This window comes from Oryx dammah, unplaced genomic scaffold, assembly GCF_014754425.2.
Source record: "Oryx dammah isolate SB20612 unplaced genomic scaffold, SCBI_Odam_1.1 HiC_scaffold_18, whole genome shotgun sequence".
NCBI lineage: Eukaryota > Metazoa > Chordata > Mammalia > Artiodactyla > Bovidae > Oryx > Oryx dammah.
The window spans coordinates 92,063,346-92,085,786 of record NW_024070202.1 but is presented as its reverse complement, the minus strand read 5'-3'; positions in this window follow the sequence as shown (position 1 = coordinate 92,085,786).

The following is a 22,441-nucleotide window of genomic DNA, read 5'->3' as shown; positions in this document are numbered from 1 at the left end:
ATTTATTACTAGACTGATGGATTCCTGTTTCTCATTGGTTTATAATTTGCTATTTTACTTAATTTTTTGGCTCAAATTTCCCCAGATTGGTAAGAATCCCTTCAAACTCCCATGTTCTTATGACACACTCCCATCATTTTTGGAGTGCTTCCTTCCTTTCTGTCTTGAAAATATGTTTTTGGCTCATCTTACATTTTCTGTGCCCCAGTCTTAGAATCAACTACTTCTTTGGTGATCCCTGGTTCTTTTTTGTGGAAACTGGTATTAGAAACCAATATCTGGGAGCTATGTGAGCTCATTGCTACCTTGAAGCAAAGGCTTCTAGGTCCTTACAGCAGACAGACTTTGAAAATATAAATTATATACACATATATACATGCGTGTGTAGCTGTACACACATACCCAGTTTAAACAGTGCAAGTTTGCACCAATATCTTCGATTCCAATCCATTTCCACTCAGTTTTTTCTTACCATCCGCTAATGTGTGTTTCTTCTACAGCAAGAACCCTAGGATGGAGCCCTTTAGTATTTTATTAGTGATGTTATTAACACTACGTTATGTAACACTATGTAAGTGTAATATAGGTGTAACAATATGTAACACTCATATTTACATTAATACCTAAAAAGTAGGCAGAGCAGAAGAGCACACAGACAGATGAGGGAGAACGGAAAAGCAGGGGAGACCCAGCAGAGGATATCAAAGAATTCAAGGGAAAGATGAGCTTTATCACGGAGACAGTATTCAGCCCTGTCAAGTTTAAATCACTTTACACGATTTTTAAAAGCTTTCAAAGGCTTTTCATGCATATCCTGGCTAGGTAAAGCACCGGCTGTTTTCATTTTGATGCTCCCTTCCAATATCTGTTCAGGAATACTTTCCTTTATGCTGTTGCGGTTGAAAGATTGCAGCATGATTTGGTGTTTTGCTTTTTGCTTGAGATAGTCTTATAGCACCTGTTCATTTTCCATGTGTCCTCCCTCCCTTCATTCTGACCTGTTTTAATGGCTGTGCTGATTAAAGAGGGAAGAGGCCACCTTTCTTCTAGCTTCTGTGGCTTCCAAAGCCACTCACATCCTTGCCCTTTCATCTGCTCACTCTCCCACTGCTCTGTAAAAAGATGGTGACTACACTTACATAACTTTTGCCAAGATTAAAACATATGGAGTTGCTGATATTCAGTCTATGATGATGGTTGTTTCATATGATCTTAGCCCTATATACACCAGGCTAAGATAAATAAATACATATATATATTTAATATATACTATGTAAAATACAGTATATTTATAATGCATGTAAATATGCTGTACTTACATGTATCAAAAGACCTGATTTAAGAGTGACTCACTGCCATTAATTTATCAGCATTAATCATACTTTAGGAAGCATTATTATCATCATCCTTGTTACATCTGAGGAAACTGAGGCAAAGAAAGGTCAAATAACTTGCCCATAGCTAGCAAGAGCAGATGCAGTGTTTGGGCCTAGGAAGTCTGGCTTTGGAGCCCAGGTTCTTAATCATTGCACTATGATACCCCTTGAGAGTGGTATCACCAAGCTGAAAATAACCAATTCCAAGCTTATTAAGGGAGCTGGAGCCAGTCTGCTTGCCTACTGAGTGTGGATGCCCCGTGTTTCCCCCTTTTCAGAATTTGTTATTTAAAGTACGCGTGCATTTCCCTGTAGGGGTCAGGGTCAGACACTAGAGAGTGGGCTTGCTCTTCACTGCCTTATGCCACGTGTCTTGTGCGTATGCAGAAGAGATGTGCCCTCAATATTTATTGAAGGAAAAGAAGGGAGGAAGGGAGGGAGGGAGGAAGGTGGAAGCTGGGCATCAGTTGGAGAATGGGAATGTAGGTGACATGAATTGTAGGATGTGTCTGTCTGACTTGTAGAGAGTGGGGCTTTGAGTGGCCACAAACAGGGTAGACTTTTCTACTTCTGGCATCCAGAGTAACACAGGCCAGAGGGATAAGTTCAAACCAGAGATTCAGTGTCAGACAGTGGCGAACCCCTGGCCAACAAGGCTACTGACAAAGTTCAGAGGAGGGTGGAGGCTGGGTAGGAGGGAGAGTCAGTGACGAGAGGCCTCTGGGAACTATAAATCATATTAACATAATATAAAGTCTGAAATAACTAGACCTGCCTGCCTACCAGACTTCAGGTCATTGTAAGCCCAAGGTAGAAGCTTTCAATTAACTTAATGTCTTTGAACTCTCTCCCTAAGTGCTAGGTATAGTAGCAGAATGCCTGCAGATATACAGATGTCCTTAGGAAAGTGGGCTTTTGGTTTCTAGTATCCTGGACCCAAGTTCTTTGAAAGAGTAAGATATTAAAGGCTGAGAACCACCCCTGGAAGAGATGAAAGCAGAATGCTCATTTTGTCATTACCTGTCTCTGGGATTTCTTTGTGACTCATTGTTTTTAATCTGTCAAAAAGGGAAGCAGTGAATTTGCAGAGCTTCTCAAAGTTATTGTGATGGTTTTTGTTTGTTCATTAAAGTTCTTAGAAAAGTATAAAGTACTATAAAATATAATTATTAGTGTCTGACATCACATGTACTAGATAACAGAATACAATGATAAATTAACTCTATGTTGGTAAACTGTTACCTAACTCTACTTTGGCTCCCCTATCCCACTGTCTTCCTAAGAAGGAGATTCATACTTTTAAAAGGATGAGGTGGGAAAGGTTAAAGCGTCTGCCTGGAATGCAGGGGACCCGGGTTCGATCCCTGGGTCAGGAAGATCCCCTGGAGAAGGAAATGGCAACCCACTCCAGTACTCTTGCCTGGAAAATCCCGTGGATGGAGGAGCCTGGTAGACTACAATCCATGGGGTCGCAAAGAGTCGGGCACAACTGAGCAACTTCACTTTCACTTTCTCTCTGTCTATATATATATATATATAGACTACTATATGTATATACTGCTGCTGTATATATATATAAACTACTATATATATATACTACTGCTGCTGTAACAAATTACCTCAAACTTGATGACTTTGAAATGACACAAAATAGTGACCTGACAGCTTCGGAGGTCAGGATCTCACTGGGCTAAAACCAAGGGGTCAGCAGGGCTGTGCTCCATTCTGGAGGCTCGATGGGACAATGTGTTTCCTTGGTTATCAATAACCTCAGATATGCAGATGACACCACCCTTATGGCAGAAAGTGAAGAGGAGCTAAAAAGCCTCTTGATGAAAGTGAAAGAGGAGAGTGAAAAAGTTGGCTTAAAGCTCAACATTCAGAAAACGAAGATCATGGCATCTGGTCCCATCACTTCATGGGAAATAGATGGGGAAACAGTGGAAACAGTGTCAGACTTTATTTTTTTGGGCTCCAAAATCACTGCAGATGGTGACTGCAGCCATGAAATTAAAAGACGCTTACTCCTTGGAAGGAAAGTTACGACCAACCTAGATAGTATATTCAAAAGCAGAGACATTACTTTGCCAACTAAGGTCCGTCTAGTCAAGGCTATGGTTTTTCCTGTGGTCGTGTATGGATGTGAGAGTTGGACTGTGAAGAAGGCTGAGTGCCGAAGAATTGATGTGTTTGAACTGTGGTGTTGGAGAAGACTCTTGAGGGTCCCTTGGACTACAAGGAGATCCAACCAGTCCATTCTGAAAGAGATCAACCCTGGGATTTTTTTGGAAGGAATGATGCTAAAGCTGAAGCTCCAGTACTTTGGCCACCTCATGCGAAGAGTTGACTCATTGGAAAAGACTCTGATGCTGGGAGGGATTGGGGGCAGGAGGAGAAGGGGACGACCAAGGATGAGATGGCTGGATGGCATCACGGACTCGATGGACGTGAATCTGAATGAACTCCGGGAGTTGGTGATGGACAGGGAGGCCTGGCGTGCTGCGATTCATGGGGTCACAAAGAGTCGGACACGACTGAGCGACTGAACTGAACTGAACTGAGAGACTGTCTATGTTTCTTTTTTCATGGTCCCCTTCCTCTATCTGCAAAGCCAGCGATGTCACCTTTTCTCCATAGTCACATCGTCCTTTCTCTTCCATTCTAAGGGACCCTTGTGATTACATCCCAGATAATCCAGGATAATCTCCCTATTTCAAGGTCAGTTGATTAGCAACTTTAATTCCTCTTTGTCATGTAACGTGTTCTGGAGATTAAAACATGAATATCTGGGTGTGGGGGGGATATTCTTCTTCCTAACACATTATATATTTTGTAAATATTTTATCTGGAAAGAATTTTGGCAAAAGCTAAAAATGAAAAATCAGAGTTCTTCCTAACTTGTTGGTAATAAGGGCTTCCAATATTACTGTATAATTCCTAGCAACATTCTTTTTCATGGGAAACCAGCAGCACCTAGTGTCTCTCCAAATACATTTCAACAGAAAATATTGTGTCCTGTAATTAAAAAGGTACAGCTCAGACTAATGGTAGAAAAAGGAAATTCTCAGTACTCATAGAAGTAGAAGGCTGATTCTGACTTCTGTGTGTTCTTTAGACTGAGCCCCTACACACATGCCTCCAGAAGTATTTAAATTAATTCTTTGCCTGGCACCATGCTGGATTTTGTGACAGATGTGGAAAGATAAGATCCTCATCCCCAAATTGCACCCAGTCTTATTGGGCAGATAACACACCTTGTCAGTTAAAATGTATGTACCCATTTACAAAACACTGGAGACTTGATGGCCAAGTATACCGTTAATAACTAGGCCCAGTTGTATACACATTAAAACCCCGAAGAACACTGGCTTAAATAACAGGTTTATTTCTTGCTGTTGTGAAAGGATTGGTACAGCCATGGTTTGGCAGTTCATCAAAAAGTTAAACATAGAGTTAGTATATGACCCAGTTGATTCTACTCCTAGATATATATCCAAGAGAATGAAAAACATATTTTTGTAGAAAAATTTGTACTCTAATGTTCATAACAGCATTATTCATAATAGCCAGAAAGTGGAAACAACCCAAATGTCCAGCAATAATAAATGGATAAAAAAATGTGGTGTATTCATACAAGGGAATATTTCTTAACCACGAAAGGGAATGAAGTACTGATAACATGCTATGATATGGTACAAACTGAAAAACAATATGTTAAGAAGTCAGATACAAAAGGCCACATATATGATTCTATTTATATGAAATGTCCAGAAGAGACAAATCCATAGAGACAGAAAGCAGATTAGTGGTTGCCAGGATCTGGGAAGTGGGGAGGGAAGGATGGGGGGTGACTGCTAATGGGTACCGGCTTATTTGGGGGGTGATAAAAAATGTCCTAACATTAGTGGTGATAGTTGAATAGCTTTGTGAATATATTAAAACCCTAAAGACCCTTGAATTGTACACTTTAAATGGGTGAATTGTTTTGTATGTGAATTATATCTCTAAAAGTTACTTAAAAAAAATAGTAGGTGGGTCAAGGAGGCAAAAATGGGTAACAACTCATTAGAGACCATGAAGAAGAGATGGGTGAAGAACTTTCTATTTGCTTTTTGCCCCCTTCCCTGAGTTCCTTCACCAGGGCTCAGCGTGACTTCCCCTTTCTTTCACATATAGTAAGTCTCCTTCCCCACCAGCTCACTGCATTCAGCAGAACGGTCACCTCGTGAGGCTGACCTGGCACCAGATGAGGAGAGAGATGGCCGTTCTCCTCCTGATAGAGATAAAATGGAAAATGAGCTGATGGAAGCAGAGAACAGAATAGAATTCATGCCCCCTGACTCCTGAGGGTGTCTCCACGTGATAGGCATCCCTGGTTCTGGGGAACAGAGATCCTTTGGGGGGTCCCTGGTCCTCATGTCACAAGGGAGGGGTTCGTGAGTCTGATATATCCCTGTGGCCCATCACACAGTTTACACATTTGATTGGAGAATGAAGACTCCTGGAGTGGAACACTGGAAGCTGCCTGTCTCCCTGCTCCCAGAGGGAGGTGTGGACTAGCAGCGTCTATCTCTGCCCCCTGGTGGCCTTGCTCTGGGTTCTCAGGCTACTCACCCTCCCTCCTGTCCCACTGATAGAGCAGCTCCTCCTAACATGTGTTCTGATGTTTCCTTCACAGCCATGTGAAGGCTTTCTTCTTGATCCATTTCCTATTCCTCTTCTTGTGCTGTATACTGTTTCTTACAGGACAAGATATGTCCCACCTTGCACACACACCATAGTAAGAGTTATTTTGTTTTGTAGGTATGCATTTATAAACAGTGCAGTTTGGCTCAGGTTACATGCATTACTCTGAGTGACCCACGTCTGCCCCATGAACTTCCTCCCAGTGCTCGTGGGTTCTGGGGTCTAGGTGGTGGGCTATGGATGGATGTTGAGTTTGAGACAGCAGAGCTGTTGTAGAAGATAGCACCCCAACTCTTATAGCCAGGAGAATTAATCAGAAGTGGCAGGAGACATGATGACTAAATGTAATAACATATTCAGGATGGGATCCTGGGACAGAAAAAAGACATTAATTAAAAATTAAGGAAAAAAATATGGGGAACTCCCTGGTTGCCCAGTGGTTAGGACTCTATGCTCTCACTGCCAAGGGCCTTGTTTTTGATCCTTGGGCAGGGAACTGAGATCCTGCAAGCTGAGAGCTATGGCCTAAATAAATAAGCAAAATTAAAGAATAAAATATGGACCTTAGTTAATAAGAAATCAATATTGGTTCATTAATTGTGACAGATGTGCCATACCAATGTAAGATGTTTTCCTCATTAGAGAGAACACTAGGTTTAGAGTATATATAGTATATATATACACACACATATATAGTACAGAGTATATAGACACTCTATGTTGTCTTTGAAATTTTTCTGTAAATCTAAAATGATTCTGAAGTTAAAGCTTTATTAAATCCTCCAAAAACATACTGTCCCCACCCCCATGAGAGCACTCAGCTCTGACTTGGTTGGACCATTTTAAAAGAAGAGTGTCATCCAATATGCCCCCTTTGAAGAGTGGTTATCAGATAGCTCCTGTCTCATCAGTGCAGTCTGAAAGAGTTCCACTTACCTGTGTATAAAGGATAGAGTTTGAAAGTCCTGGCAGAGTGGATAGGAAGATGAGAGCATTGGAGCAGAAGTACACATTCTGGTCTTAGGCTGAGTGAGGCCTTCCAGGACAATGAGTGACAAGGAGTGAGCCTGTGGTAGCCCTGGGCCAGGTCCCAGTGGCCATTAGGGAAGGACCAACCCAAGAAGTCATTATCTCAGGGAGTCGAGGGAAGTTCTGCATCCAGGGCAGAGCTGAAGGTCAGGAGCTGAAAGTGTAGCCAGCCTTTGTGTCTGAGAATGAGCAGGGGCTGAGAGTAGACCAGTCATGCAACAGGGTTAATCGGGAGTGAATTCAGGAGTCCTGGGTTCCTGGGTCTCTGCTCTCATGCACAACAGGCCACCACACTTCTCATGACAGTTAAGGCAGACAGTCTGGCCAGACAAGAAGCCTCTGGAACAACTCCACCCCACCACAGGGCACTGCTGAGGAAAATGGAGGATCGAAGAGGTTGAGGGAGGGGAGAAAAATGACTCGGCAGTCTGTCATGCTCTTCAAGCTGGGGCAAGTTTCCCTAGGGAGGTGCTCACATGTTCAATGTAATGGACTGAATAGTGTCCCTCAAGTTCAGGTCCGCCTGGACCCTCAGAATGTGACTTTGTTTGGAAATAGTGTCTCTGCCATTGCACTTGGTTAGGAGGAGGTCATCCTGGATTCAAGTGGGCCTTAACCCAGGGACTGTTGTCCTGGTGTGGAGAGGAGAGGGCACACAGATACAGACAGGGAAGAGGCCAGGTGAAGTTGGAGGCAGAGGTGGGAATGGTGTGGCCACAGCCCAGCATACACTGGGGGTTGCCAGGAGCCACCAGAAGGTGGAGGAGGCAAGGAAGGATAGTGCCCTACAGCTCTCAGAGGGACCATGACCCTACCGATGCCTTGATTTTGGACCTGTAGCCTCCAGAGCTAAGGAAGAATACGTTTCTGTTGTTTTAAACCTCCTGGATTATACTTTGTGATGGCAGCTTGGGGGAAATGAATGCATTTGGTGAGGACAGGCAGGCGGGTGTTTAGTACTGGGCTGGTGGACAGTCCCCAGGTGCACGTGTGCTTCAGAGGGGCTGTGCTATGGGATCCCCTGTCCCGGGGAGACCCAGAGCTGGAGGTCCCCATTTGTGAGTCTTGTGTGGTCCAAAAATTAATTATAATTAGCATAGGTGATAAAAGTTTCTCCCATGCCTTCTATTCTTACAGTGAAGGCTCCCCCCAGGTGGGATTTCTTTGTGAAATCCTTGTCCCGTGATCCGAAGGAAACAAATGTGTAGAATCCTCCTCCAAAGTTGACCTTGTGGTTCCTTGAAATGTGTACCCCTTCTCTTCTCTGGGTGTTTCCTTGCCTGAGCCTCCAAAGCAGAAGGGCCTCTTTGTTTCAGACCCATGATCTGCTCGATCATTATGGCCTCCGACACCATGAGCCGTCCCTTGCTGAAACTTCTCTCCTTGGGGCCAACACCTCTTTCTTCTGTGACTTCCTCTCTTCTGACCTCTGTGACTCATCTCTTCTTCCACTACCCATTACAAAATGTTGCTGTGCACCCGGATATTTGATCTTCTCTTATCACTCTAAAACTCTTTTGGGTATTTATCCAGTTTCCTTACTGTAATTGCCACCACGCGTGACTCCCAAATCTGTGTTCTTGTTGGAAATGTTTCCTTGAGCTCTAACTGCATGTGGTCCATATAGGGTTTCCATCAGAGGTACAGTCACCTGAGCTCAGGGTGTTCTAAGCCCTGTACCGATTTATCTCTTCTCTCAGCTAGAATCACAAACCCTCCACTTTCAAAATGAAGGATTCATGCGGAAGTTTTATTTATTTATTATCTGTTTTTGGCCATGCTGTGAGGCTTGTGAGACCTTAGTTCTGTGACCAGGGATGGAATTCAGGGCCCAGCAGTGAGAGCACTGAGTTCTAACCACTGGATGGCCAGGGAATTCCCACATACAGAGTTTTTAATTAAGATTAGAAAAAGATAGATATTGAGCAGTTTGGGAGAAAGTAAAACACACACACACACAGAATTATGGTTAGTGGCAGTGTAGTAATTACCCAATCAACAGACTATCAAAGCTTGTCTATGCAAACTTTCATGTAATACCAGGGAATTTTAGGACATGAAATTTTTATTGAGGAAAGTTACAGGTGAAAGTATCATGCATTTTACAGCTCCTTCCAGTTCCTTTAGCCTCTCTCCTTTCTGGTTCTCAGCCCTCAACTTAGGTGCCATTCTTCTTTGTCTTCAGACCAGGCTGAGTTCTTCGAAGTCTCCTAAGTGGATGGAAAAGTAGCCAGTTCCTGTCTCCATCCTCCTGGTGCAGCTAGGTCCCACCCTTCCTCTCAGCGATGACACCCTCCTGCCCTTGCTCGTCATCTGCTCCAGCGGACTGATGGGCCTACAACCTCCTGTGTGACCAGAGTCACGTGCCTGGAGGCCCTGACACTTCTCCTTCTACCCTCTGCTCGCATGAACTGCCTTGAATCAGAGTCCAGGCTAGCAAACACTTCCACAAATGTTTCTTTTACTTAAAAAATTTGGGGAGTGGATTCCCCTGTGATTCGGTGGTAGAGAATCTGCCTGCCACTGCAGGAAACACAGGTTTGATCCCTGATCCAGGAAGATCTCACATGCCATGGAACAGCTCCGTGTGCCACAGCTACTGAGCCTGTGCTCTAGAGCCTGGGAGCCGCAACCACTGAAGCCGGCATGTCCTGGAGCCTGTGCTCCACAACAAGAGAAGCCTCCACAATGGGAAGCCCGTGCACTGCAACTGGAGAGTAGCCCTCACTCATCACAACTAGAGAAAAGCCTGAGCAGCAATGAAGACCCAGCACACTCAAAAACTAAATAAAAATTAAAAAATTAAAAAAGTGTTTTTGGTATGCTGCACAACATGTGGGATCTTAGTGTGCTTGTGCATGAGTGTGTGTGTGTGTGTGTGCACTTAGTCACTCAGCTGTGTCCGACCGTTTGCAACCCTATGGACTATAGCCCACCAGGTTCCTCTGTCCATGGGGATTCTCCAGGGAAGAATCCTGGTGTAGGTTGCCATGCCCTCCTCCAGACCAGGGATCAAACCTGTGTCCTGTGCGGTGGAAGCACACTCTTAGGGCCATTTCTTTTCAAAGCCTAAAATCTTTATGGATCCAGAATGAGTAGAGAGGTGGAATGAGAACATACCTAATAAGGTTTTCGTCCAAAGTGGTATCAAATTATCTAATTTCAGCACTCCATGGCTTTCAGTGTTAAAGTACTGACACCAGAGACTCAGGGGAAGGTACTGATGAAGACACTTGGATGGATAATCCTGGCTATTTCCCCTGGTACATCAATGCGCATTTGGTTTCTGAGACGTCCGGTAATGATGAGAAGTGTGCCCCTAAGCAGCTCTGGGCTCAGCTCTGGCACTCATGTCTTAATTAGGTGGGTTTTGACTCATCATTATTTAGTAACCCATTTTTCCTTAACACAGTACTTTAGTTGTTTTATGCAATTAGAAGGAAGAAGCTCCCCAAAGTCATCCCATTACAGAAGAGATGTGACAGAAAAGATCATTAACTCTATCTTACTGTTCAAATCCCAGCAGTAATTAGGGACTTATGTAAATAGCACAGCTTAAATTATTTAGCTGACAATCCCTAATAACAACATCAGCACTTGAATCTTCAGAAAAGCGAAAGTGATTAGTCTGCTGTGTAACCTCATCATCAGAAAAATGTATTTCCCTTTTGTAACATTTGTTATGACGTCCTTGTAAAAGGGCAGATTAAAGACAAGATTTTTGACACATCAAATTGTACTGCAGCATGAAAGTCAAAGTAAGTGTTTCCTCCATCAGAAGGCTGGCATCCATGCTGCACTGGGGAATTTTTTTCTCTTGGGTGGCAGGCAATGTGGATGAAGTTGAGTGGAACCTAATTTTCAGCAAGTTCCTATCTTTTTCACCATCTATTCTAGGAATGATTCTGCAGAAGTTAATTCTTTCAGGAAGAGTGGTTCTAGAAAGATGATTGAGGTTCATGTGGGAGATTAAGGGGGGATTTTAAAACTTTCCTTTGGCAAACTGACATTTATCAGTCTTCTTGGGTATGTGAGGATGTGGGCCAGGTGCTAGATACAAAGGTGGTGAGGCAGTGCTCCTGGCTTCTACGAGCTTCTTTCTAACCCTGAACCATCAGCCAATGATGTTTCCAGTCCTCAGCACTCGGTCACCTGCTAGAAGGTAGGTGTGGTCATGTCCCCTTCTTTGATCTATAGGAACTCTTTCGTGATTCCTTCACTTCCCTATCCTCCTCCCAGCAAGTAAGCAGTTTTCTCTTTAACTACATCAAATCCAGCCCACCTTGACCATTATAGAAAGTTAGACTTCCTACTATGCCTGGTAGTGGACAATCAATGAGATGCAGATGCCAAGGCACTGTGGTTGGCACACAGCAGGCCTTGGTAGAGGGTGTCTTTCCTCCCCTCATTCTCTAAAACTCTCATGAAAAAGATGTGAATTCTTATTTCTTCAAGGAAGGCTGCCTGGATTCATGTGCATTTTTATGACAGTAATGTCTAGAAGTGTTTACACAAGAGATATCTTCATTTGGGGGTTTGGTAATGGCAGGTATAATTTTACAGTTATGATGTGTGATAGAATTGGCTAATTGTCTCTCAATATTTATTATTCTCGTCTCCCTTAGTAATGTCTGAGTGGGCACATTGTGCATCAAGTTAAAAGACATTTGCCAGCTCCCTTTGAAATTTGCAGCTCCCTTTCAATTTGCAGCTATTGAAAACCATGTAACTACTGGACAATGAGATGTTAAAAGGAAGTGTTGTGTGGGATTTCTGTGAAGGCTCCTTTTAATGGAGGGACTGCCCGGTCGTTTCCTTTGTTCCACGCTGTTGCCTGGGATGTAGATGCAGTGGCTGGAGTTCTAGCAGCCCTCTTGGCCCAGGAGGGCAAGCGTCCCACACTAAGGGGACAGTGGAAAGTGAGGCAGAAGGCACTTGAGTCTTTGGTCCCTTAAGGGACTGCCATACAGGTCATGAACTATTTCTGGGTTTCTTTTAGATGAAAGAAAAATAAATTTCTAATGTGCTCAAGCTACTGCTGCTTTTTCTTTTTTAAAAGGAAGATCCTTTTACAATGTTCATGTATTTATTTATTTGATTTTTGGTTGTGCTGGGGCTCCACTGCTGCGTGTGAGCTTCTCTGTGGCGAGCGGGGGCTGCCCTTCACTGTGGGGCATGGGCTTCTCGTTGCGGTGGTTTCTCTTGCTGTGGAGCATGGGCTCTCGGTGCCCAGGTTTCAGTAACTGCAGCACCTGGGCTCAGTAGTTGTGGCGTGTGGGTTTAGTTGCCTCCAGGTACGTGGCATCTTCCAGACGAGGGATCAGACCCATGTCTCCTGCCTTGGCAGGCAGATTATTATCCATTGTGCCACAAGGGAAGTCCAGGCCACTGCTTTTAAAATTTGAATTTGATTTATTTTTAATTCTGGTAAAAAAAAATACAAACTTTACCATCTTAACCATCTCTAAGTGTACAGTTCTGTGAAAGTGAAGTTTCTCAGTCGTGTCTGACTCTTTGTGACCCCATGGACTGTAGCCTACCAGGCTCCTCTGTTCATGGGATTTTCCAGGCAAGAATACTGGAGTGGGTTGCCATTTCCTTCTCCAGGAGATCTTTCTGACCCAGGGATTGAACCTGGGTCTCCCACATTGTAGGCAGATGCTTTACCATCTGAGCCACCAGGGAAGTACAGTTTTGTAGCACTAACTATATTTACATGAACTATTGTTTTACATTTTTTGTTTAGACAAAGTCAAGACTAATCCTAACAAAGCACAGTAGAAGCTCTTTTAACTGACCTCCAATGAACTAACTTGTTAAATTAAGGATACTCTCTACTTAGTAAAGTGTACCAGTTTTTGCCCATCATGCAATGCTCTCGGTTACTAAATAATTCTCTAGAACAGTGTTTCTCACACTTGTGTATGACTTGCATTTCTGGATTCTGGTTCCATTAGGTCTGGAGGTGGCCTGAGAATTTTGCTTTTATAACCATTTCCCAGGGGAAAATGGGAATCTTTGAGAATCACTGATACAAGGACACCATAGTCTTCTGTCCCCATCAGTGGAGCTGAATGTTACCAGGAATCAATTGTGTTTGCCATCAAACCTGTTTATTGTACTTGCAATTGTCTTTAGAATTATAATGATGTAAATCTGTTTATAGGTAATATACTTGTGACTGTAATTTGAATAAATGTCATATAAACTTATGAAAACATAGTCAGAAAAATAACTCTTATTATGGAACTAAACTGAGTACTTTGGAATTACTTGATACACATACTCACTAAGAGTGCTGCCAAGTCAGCCTTGGTGGGGCAACTCTTAAAGAAAGAAAAGAATCTATAAAAATTGAGAAATGGTGCATTCAAATTGCTTTAAAAGTGTCTTTAAATTATTGTTTTACTTTAAATAAATCAAGCTTACAAATTATAAATGTTGCCTTTTGGCTACAGTATATCAAAAAAGATAAAGTAGGACTTCAACCAGTGAACCCATCTTTTTTCCAATTAATTAATTAATTTTGATTGGAGGATAATTACTTTACAATATTGTGATTTTTTTTTTTTTGCCATACATCAACATGAATTGGCCACAAGTATACATGTATATGCCACATCCTGAACCCCCCTCCCACCTCCCTCTCTACCCTATCCCTCTGGGTTGTCCCAGAGTGAACTGAATCTTAAATAAACAAACAAACAAATGAAAAAACCTTTGGAACACTGGCAAAAGAATGCATGCTTAAATGTTTTAAATTAAATAGCATTCTAAACTAAAATAAACCATTTAAATGAAAACAAGCTATTTAAAGTATGTTCCCTGTTGCCTTGCTTTTTCAGTTAACTGATGGTCTTAGCTTGGGTCACCCAAAATTTAGGGCCTGTGGAAATGGCTTATGTACTATTACTTTAATTGGAATGCAGCCCAAGCAAGACGAAAAAAAGGAAAGTGAGTCCAGGAAGGAGACACTAATGTGAAAATGCCCAGCAGAGCCAGCCTGCACTTGGAATCCAGTGGGACTGATTTCTTATAGGTTAATTTTCCGAGAAACTGCTCTTCAGGACAGTATGTCTGGATTAAGGAGGGAGAAGAATTGACTTGTCGCCTGTCTCCCATTGGTTAATGGTTTGCTGGGAGGGGTGTGAATTCCCTTACACTCCTGTCTGGGCTTGAGTAGGCACCAGGGCAGGCTTCCTGGGCACGTGGCCAATGAAGTCATAGCCGATCTCAAACTAGGGCCCACTCTTGGGATTTGATGCTCTGTAGGCACTGCCTGGAAAGTCTTACTAATTCTATTTCTGAACTTGTGTTTTAGAGGTGAAGTGTGAGGGACGACACAGCCTGTGCTGAGGGGCTTGGTGCCTCTGCTCACAGTGGTCTCTTCTTTCCCCTGCCTCCCTGAGATGGGTTCTCAGCGCCCGACTTTGTGCCACTTGGTCTTGGGTGGTGCCCTGGACACTAGGAAGGGTCCACACTCACTTGGTGAGTATCTCTCTGCTTGAGGGAGTGCCCCATGAAATAGCAGGTAAAATATACCATGACAGGTCAAGAGAGAGACTTTGGAAGGAAGAAAAAAGCTTCTTTTATGCCTTTTGAATGAGTGACTTCACATTTTCAGTTTGTACTGCAAATTCTGTAGCGGGCCCTGTGGGCACTGAGTGGGTCTGTGTGTACTGTACGTTGGTGTTGGTAAGGGTGCTCCGGGGCAAGGATGGGAGTGTACAGCTTGGTGTGGCGCACCAGCTCTTGTGTGCCTCAGTGGGTCAGAGGCCGCACGGAGGAGGTTACTACCACTGCAGCTGTATCTGGAACAACTGGCCAAAGGTCCTGCGGATGGGTGAGACCAAGAAGGTCTGGACAGTGTGAGAGAAGTGCTGAGACAGCTTGCCTCCTCTGTCTCTCAGATTGGCTCTACCCTCCTCCTGTATCTGGCTCTCGTACTGTGATATGTGGCCTTCGTTTTTGTGATGTGAAGATGTTTTTATGTCTTCCCCGAGAAAGGAGGTATGCATTCACGAGATGATGGCCTGCCATAAGTTCTGAAAAGACTTAAGGTAAAAGAGTTAGCAAAATGGCTACAGTCCCGATGCTGCAGCCTGCAACTTGTCCCATCCTTGTAGTAGATATCCATCATCAACTTCTCCCTCCACCACCCCTTCTAGATCCCTCTCTTCCTTGTCCAACACTCCTCTGGTCTGAGTTCCTTTGCTGCTAGACCTTCATCTTTGAGGGATCTGAATCCTTAGTTGCCTTAATTTGATCAGTCACTGGTAACCCAACTATCCATCCATTGTTATCACTGGGCAAGGAAGCACCAAGAGATATTCCAGTAAGTCCCTTGCCTTGGGTTTTAGACATACTCTGTCCTGTTCCATTGTGTAGTATCCATCCTAGCTTCTCATGGTAATTAGAAATAAACTCATGTATTTGCTTGTTGGTCTACTGGATTGAGGAGATGAAAGTGACCAAGTAGGAGTTAAGGCTTCAAGGTTAGTAGAAGTCTTACTGTGTTTCCTAGCAGAAGTATCCTCACCCAGGACAGGGAGCCCTAATGCAGCAGAGCCTAAGGCTAAAGGAATGGGAAGCATGAATTCTGAGCAATAATGCTGTGTCAGTAGCTTAGTGACAGTCTCTGCTGTTGGCAGTTTGGGCCTTCAGCAGTGGTAGTAGCTACATGAGTCTTAGTGAGTGGTAATTCGTGCTATTTAGCCCAGCCATAGCAGTGAGCATGGATGGAAGCTGTGGGTATTGCATGGGTCTACAGTCCACGGGGTCGCAAAGAGTCAAACACGACAGAGTGACTTCACTTTCACTGCACAAACACAGTGGTGGCCAAGAAAGAAAGGCTGACTCATGTCCATAAGACAAATCATCCTGTCTACCTGGTTGGTGAGAGCCTTAGCTGGAAGGAACACCCACTGAGGGTATTAGCATGAGTCTCAGAGACCTAAACACTTGGTGTATACTTCTATAGATCCATCCACATACCCCTTCCCCAGGCCACTTCTTTCTTTCTTACTGGGGTATAACTCATTTACAATGTTGTGTTAGTTTCTGGTGTACAGCAAAGTGATTCAGATATATATGTATTTCCAGATTCTTTTTCATTACAGGTTATTATAAGACATTGAATATAGTTCCCTGAGCTGTATACTAGGATCTCGTTTTTTATCCAGACATCCTTATTTCTGATATTCCAATCTTGTTCCTTTCAGGGCTTGACCATTAAGCCATTTTTGGCCACTGTTTAGGAATTTATGTTTATCTGTATTTCAGGCCCCTCCATACTTGGAGTGGATGACCAAGTAGACTGCTCAGAGCTCTGCCGACTGGGAGAATTTGCCTTTATCCCTGCCCTTTAGGCACACTCCTGAGTAATGCAGCTGTAGCATTTTGTTTTTATACCAATATACTGTTATTGGCCCATCTATGGACCACACTTGCATCCTTTCCTCTTCTGTTAATTGGTATCAAGGAATCCTGTATGAGGCTGTGAGTCAAGGAAGAGGCGTTAACGCACTAGATGGGGGTGCAGGGGAATCTGGACTGCCTGTTTAGGTAGTTTGCTTATACCTTCTGGACTTGCTTGGGCCCCAAACTAAATACACATTTTCCATCATACAATGGATTGCTGTATTTCTCTGACCTCATGATTCAGTGATCTAATCCCATCCAGCTTAGTGGGCAGTTCTCATAGTCACTTGTATAGTCAACCGATGGCCCAAGATCAGTCAAGTTCTACGAGGTCTCAGTGGTACCAGGAGCTGTTTTTCAAATGGAGACTAGTCCTTGGCCACGGAAGATCTGGCCTTGCTTCACAACCCTCGTGTTTTGTGCTAACTCTCCCCCAAGGCTTTCCAGAGACTCTGCACAGTGTTCTTATCCATTGCAGATACTTCTAGCACTGCCTGCAGGGACTGCTGGGCAGTAAAGTGGCAGAGCAGATGCATCTCTGCTTGGATCGTGCTTTCAGAACCCAATCCCAGGTAGAAGGGTGAAGGCAGAGGGTAAGGCAGGAGAGGAGAGAGTGTGAATGTGCAGCAGTCAACAGGCCACCACTTGGGTTTGAAAATGACTGATTTCTCACAAGGAAAATGGTGTTTTCTATTTCTTTAATTTGTTGTTACATCTATATGAGATGATGGATTAGTTCACTACACCTATTGTGATAATCCTTTCATGATGTAGAAAAGTCAAACCATTATGCTGTACTCTAAACTTACACTGTGCTGTTATGTCAATTACATCTCAATGAAACTGGAAAGGGGAGAAAAACAGGATGATTGATTTCTCAATCTTATGAGATTATTTTCTGGCTGGCTTTGATTTTTTTTTTTTTTTTTAGAGCAGTCCATAAGGAGATGAAAGGGCGAAGAATTTATCTGTCAGCTGCTCTCTTGCCTTAGTCAAAGATTCACTCCATGGGCCATCATTTGCCTCACATATGTGGGAGCTGAGGAGGTCAGCCTCAAAAGATGGGTCCTCAGGAAAAACCTGGAGGTTGGATGTGTGAGATGGGGTGTGGACACAAAAGAAGATGCTCTTGGACTGTTGCAGCTGAGTTACTTCCTTGCATAAAACTCCCTGATATGCTCTGTCCTCAGTCGTGTCCAGCTCTTTATGATCCCATGGACTGTAGCATGCCAGGCCTCCTTGTTCATCACCAACTCCCGGAGTTTTCTCAAACTCATGTCCATTGAGTTGGTGATGCCATCCAACCATCTCATCCTCTGTTGTCCCCTTCACCTCCCACTTTCAGTCTTTCCCAGCATCAGGGTCTTCCCCATTGAGTCAGTTCTTCACATCAGATGGCCAAAATATTGGAGTTTCAGCTTTAGCATCAATCCTTCCAATGAGTATTCAGGACTGATTTCCTTTAGGATGGACTGGTTGGATCTCCTTGCAGTCCAAGGGAGTCTCAAGAGTCTTCCCCAACACCACAGTTCAAAAGCACCGATTCTTCGGTGCTCAGCTATATTTACGGTCCAACTCTCACATCCATATTCAGACATGACTACTGGAAAAAACATATCTTTGACTAGATGGACCTTTGTCGGCAAAGTAATGTCTCTGCTTTTTAATATGCTGTCTTTGAAGCTTTTCTTCAAAGGAGCATGCATCTTTTAATTTCATGGCTTCAGTCACCATTTGCAGTGATTTTGGAGCCCCCCAAAATAAAGTCTCTCACTGTTTCCATTGTTTCCCCATCTATTTGCCATGAAGTGATGGGACCAGATGCCATAATCTTTGTTTTTTGAATGTTGAGTTCTAAGCCAGCTTTTTCACTCTCCTCTTTCACTTTCATCAACAGGCTCTTAGTTCCTTTTCACTTCCTGCTCTAAATATGGTATCATCTGCATATCTGAGGTTAATGATATCTTTCCTGGCAATCTTGATTCCAACTTGTGCTTCTTCTAGCCCAGCATTTAGCATGATGTATTCTGCATAGAAGTTAAATAAGCAGGGTGACAATATACAGCCTTGATGTACTCCTTTCCCAATTTGGAACCAGTCCATTGTTCCATGTCTGATTCTAACTGTTGCTTCTTGACCTGCATACAGGTTTTGCAGGAGGCCGGTAAGATGGTCTGGTATTTCCATCTCTTTAAGAATTTTCCACAGTTTGTTGTGATCCACACAGTCAAAGGCTTTGGCATAGCCAATGAAGCAGAAGTAGATGTTTTTCTGGAACTCTTGTTTTTTCCATGATCCAATGGATGTTGGCAAATGATCTCTGGTTCCTCTGCCTTTTCTAAAACCAGCTTGAACATCTGGAAGTTCACAGTTCATGTACTGTCGAAGTCTAGCTTGGAGAATTTTGGGCATTACTTTGCTAGCGTGTGAGGTGAGTGCAGTTGTGTGGTAGTTTGAGCATTCTTTGGCACTGCCTTTCTTAGGAATTGGAATGAAAACTGACTTTTTCCAGTCCTGTGGCCATTACTGACTTTTACAAATTTGCTTGCATATTGAGTGCAGAACTTTCACAGCATCATCTTTTAGGGTTTGAAACAGCTCAACTGGAATCCCATCACCTCCACTAGCTTTGTTTGTGGTGTTGTTTGTAGTGTTGCTTCCTAAGGCCCACTTGACTTCACATCCCAGGATGTCTGACTCTAGGTGTGTGATCACACCATCATGGTTATCTGGGTCGCGAAGATCTTTTTTGTACAGTTCTCTGTGTATTCTTGCCACCTCTTCTTAATATCTCTGCTTCTGTTAGGTCCCTACCATTTCTGTCCTTTATTGTGCCCATCTTTGCATGAAATGTTCCCTTGGTATCTCTAATTTTCTTGAAGAGATCTCTAGTCTTTCCCATTCTATTGTTTTCCTCTATTTCTTTGCATTGATCGCTGAGGAAGGCTTTCTTATCTCTTCTTGCTATTCTTTGGAACTCTGCATTCAGATGGGTATATATCTTTCCTTTTCCCCTTTGCCCTTAGCTTCTTTTCTTTTCACAGCTATTTGTAAGGCCTCCTCAGACAACCATTTTGCCTTTTTGCATTTCCTTTTCTTGGAGATGATCCCTGCCTCTTGTACAGTGTCGCAAACCTCCATCCATAGTTCTTCAGGCACTCTATCTATCAGATCTAGGCCCTTGACTCTATTTCTCACTTCCACTGTATAATTTTAAGGGATTTGGTTTAGGTCATACCTGAATGGTCTAGTAGTTTTCCCTACTTTCTTCAATTTAAGTCTGAATTTTGCAATCAGGAGTTCATGATCTGAGCCACAGTCAGCTCCCTGTCTTGTTTTTGTTGACTCTATAGAGCTTCTCCATCTTCAGCTGCAAAGAATATAATCAAAATTGATTTATTTCAGATTGATTATATTCTTTGCAGCTCTGTCCAATAATTAGCATCAAATCTAGTGATGTACCTGGTCTGGTTCCTCCTCACCTCTCTGACTTTTTCTTACTCGACTCACTTCCTCCACGAGTTGATTTCTTTCTGTCCCAAGTTTTGATGATTTTGCCCTTGCTGTTCTCTCTGTCTGGGGCATTCTTCTCCCTGATCTGTGCCAGCTAGTTCTTCTAAAGAGTTCACTCCGTCCAGTGTAGCCCACCCCTTTCTGTCCCACCACTCCACTTCTAATTCTTTTTGTTGTTGTTGTTGCCTGTGTTTTGTCTCTCATTGGTTGCCATTAGAGTTTGACTCCCTGAGAGCAGAGAACTTATCCTTCTTTTTCACTCTTGTATTTGCTGCACCTGGACTAGGGTTTAGTGCAAAGTAGGCACTCAATGGAGACGGCAATGGCAACCCACTCCAGGACTCTTGCCTGGAAAATCCCATGGATGGAGGAGCCTGGTGGGCTGCAGTCCATGGGGTCTCGAAGAGTCAGACATGACTGAGCGACTTCACTATCACTTTTCACTTTCAGGCATTGGAGAAGGAAATGGCAACCCACTCCAGTGTTCTTGCCTGGAGACTCCCAGGGACGGGGGAGCCTGGTGGGCTGCCGTCTATGGGGTCTCACAGAGTCGGACACGACTGAAGCAACTTAGCAGCAGCAGCAGTAGCAGCAGCAGCAGCAGCAGGCACTCAATACATATTTCTTAAATGAGTGTTTGAATAGTGATACTTGGAAGTATTTACGACTAAACCAAGACTTCCTCTTTATAAATACAACATGCTTAAAAGATATTATTTGTCAGATACTTTTTAAAACATCATCCTGTTTCCCCCTTTGACTGAAGAAAAAACACAGAGGACTAACAGTTGGGTCTCAGTGGTCAGTTAGGTAAAGTAGGTTTTCCTAAGGAGGATTCAAATTTGGGCTCCATTTGTGCAACTAACTGCCAGAAACTTCATAGCTAATTTCCTATGGACCACATTGAAGTTTATACATATGTGTAGCATAGAGATGACCAGAGCCTCTACTAAGCCAAAAAACCAAACCAAATGAACCCTCCACACCAAATCTTGCCAAGCTCCTTTCTATGCCAGTGGAGCTATTCTGTTATGTAGAAAGCACATGAGACTTATTTTAGAACCATGGTATTACTATTGTCTAAAGCCTCTTGATGAACATGAAAGAGGAGAGTGAAAAATTTGGCTTAAAACTCAACATTCAGAAAACTAAGATCATGGCATTTGGTCCCATCACTTCATGGCAAATAGATGGGGAAACAGTGGAAACAGTTGAGAGGCTATTTTTCTGGGCTCCAAAATTATTGCAGATGGTGACTGCAGCCATGAAATTAAAAGATGCTTGCTCCTTGAAATTAAAGCTATGACCAACCTAGACAGCATATTAAAAAGCAGAGACATTACTTTGCCAACATAGGTCCATCTAGTCAAAGTTATAGTTTTACCAGTAGTTGTGTATGGATGTGAGAGTTGGACTATAAAGAAAGCTGAGCACCAAAGAATTGATGCTTTTGAACTGTGGTGTTGGAGAAGACTCTTGAGAGTCACTTGGATCAAGGAGATCCAACCAATCCATCCTGAAGGAAATCAGTCCTGAATAATAGTCATTGGAAGGACTGATGCTGAAGCTGAAACTCCAGTCGTTTGGCCATCTGATGTCAAGAATCAACTCATTTGAAAAGACCCTGATCCTGGGAAAGATTGAAGGCAGGAAGAGAAGGGGATGACAGATGATGAGATGGTTGGATACATCACCGACTTGACGGACATGAGTTTGAGTAAGCTCTAGGAGTTGGTGATGGACAGGGAAGCCTGGTGTGCTGCAGTTCATGGGGTTGCAAAAAGTCGGAAATGACTGAGTGACTGAACTGAACTGATTTACAATTGTCTGCAGTTTCCAGAGGAATCTTCACATCATTCTTTGGTATTACTTCTGGGATGGTCCTTGGAAATCATCTATTTAGCCTTCTCATTTTACAGATGAGAAAAGTAAGGTCCAGAGTGGGAAAGCGACTAGTGCAAAGTCATTCTGTTAGTTAGAGGGCCAGGACCAGAATTCAGATCTCCTGCCAAAAAGTTGAGACTTTTACAATATACCATGACAACTTTCCTTTATTCCCTTGCTCCCTTAGGGAAAAAAAAAAAACCCTCAAATATTCTCTTAAACAGTATCCTGTTTAGAAAGGGCACGCTGACCAACAGGCTCAACCATAAAGCACTGATCCTGAACTTCTCGGGAACATTCTCACTACAAAGGATGAAATGCTTGGATGGCATCACTGACTCAATGGACACAAATTTGAATAAACTCTGGGAGTTGGTGATGAACAGGGAGGCCTGGCATGTTGCAGTCCATGGGGTCACAAAGAGTCAGACACGAATGAGCAACTGAACTGAACTGAACTGAACTGAAACAGTGTCCTTGTGAGTCCTGATGGGATCACCACAGGTCTCTGGATCCTGGCAATGATGGTAATG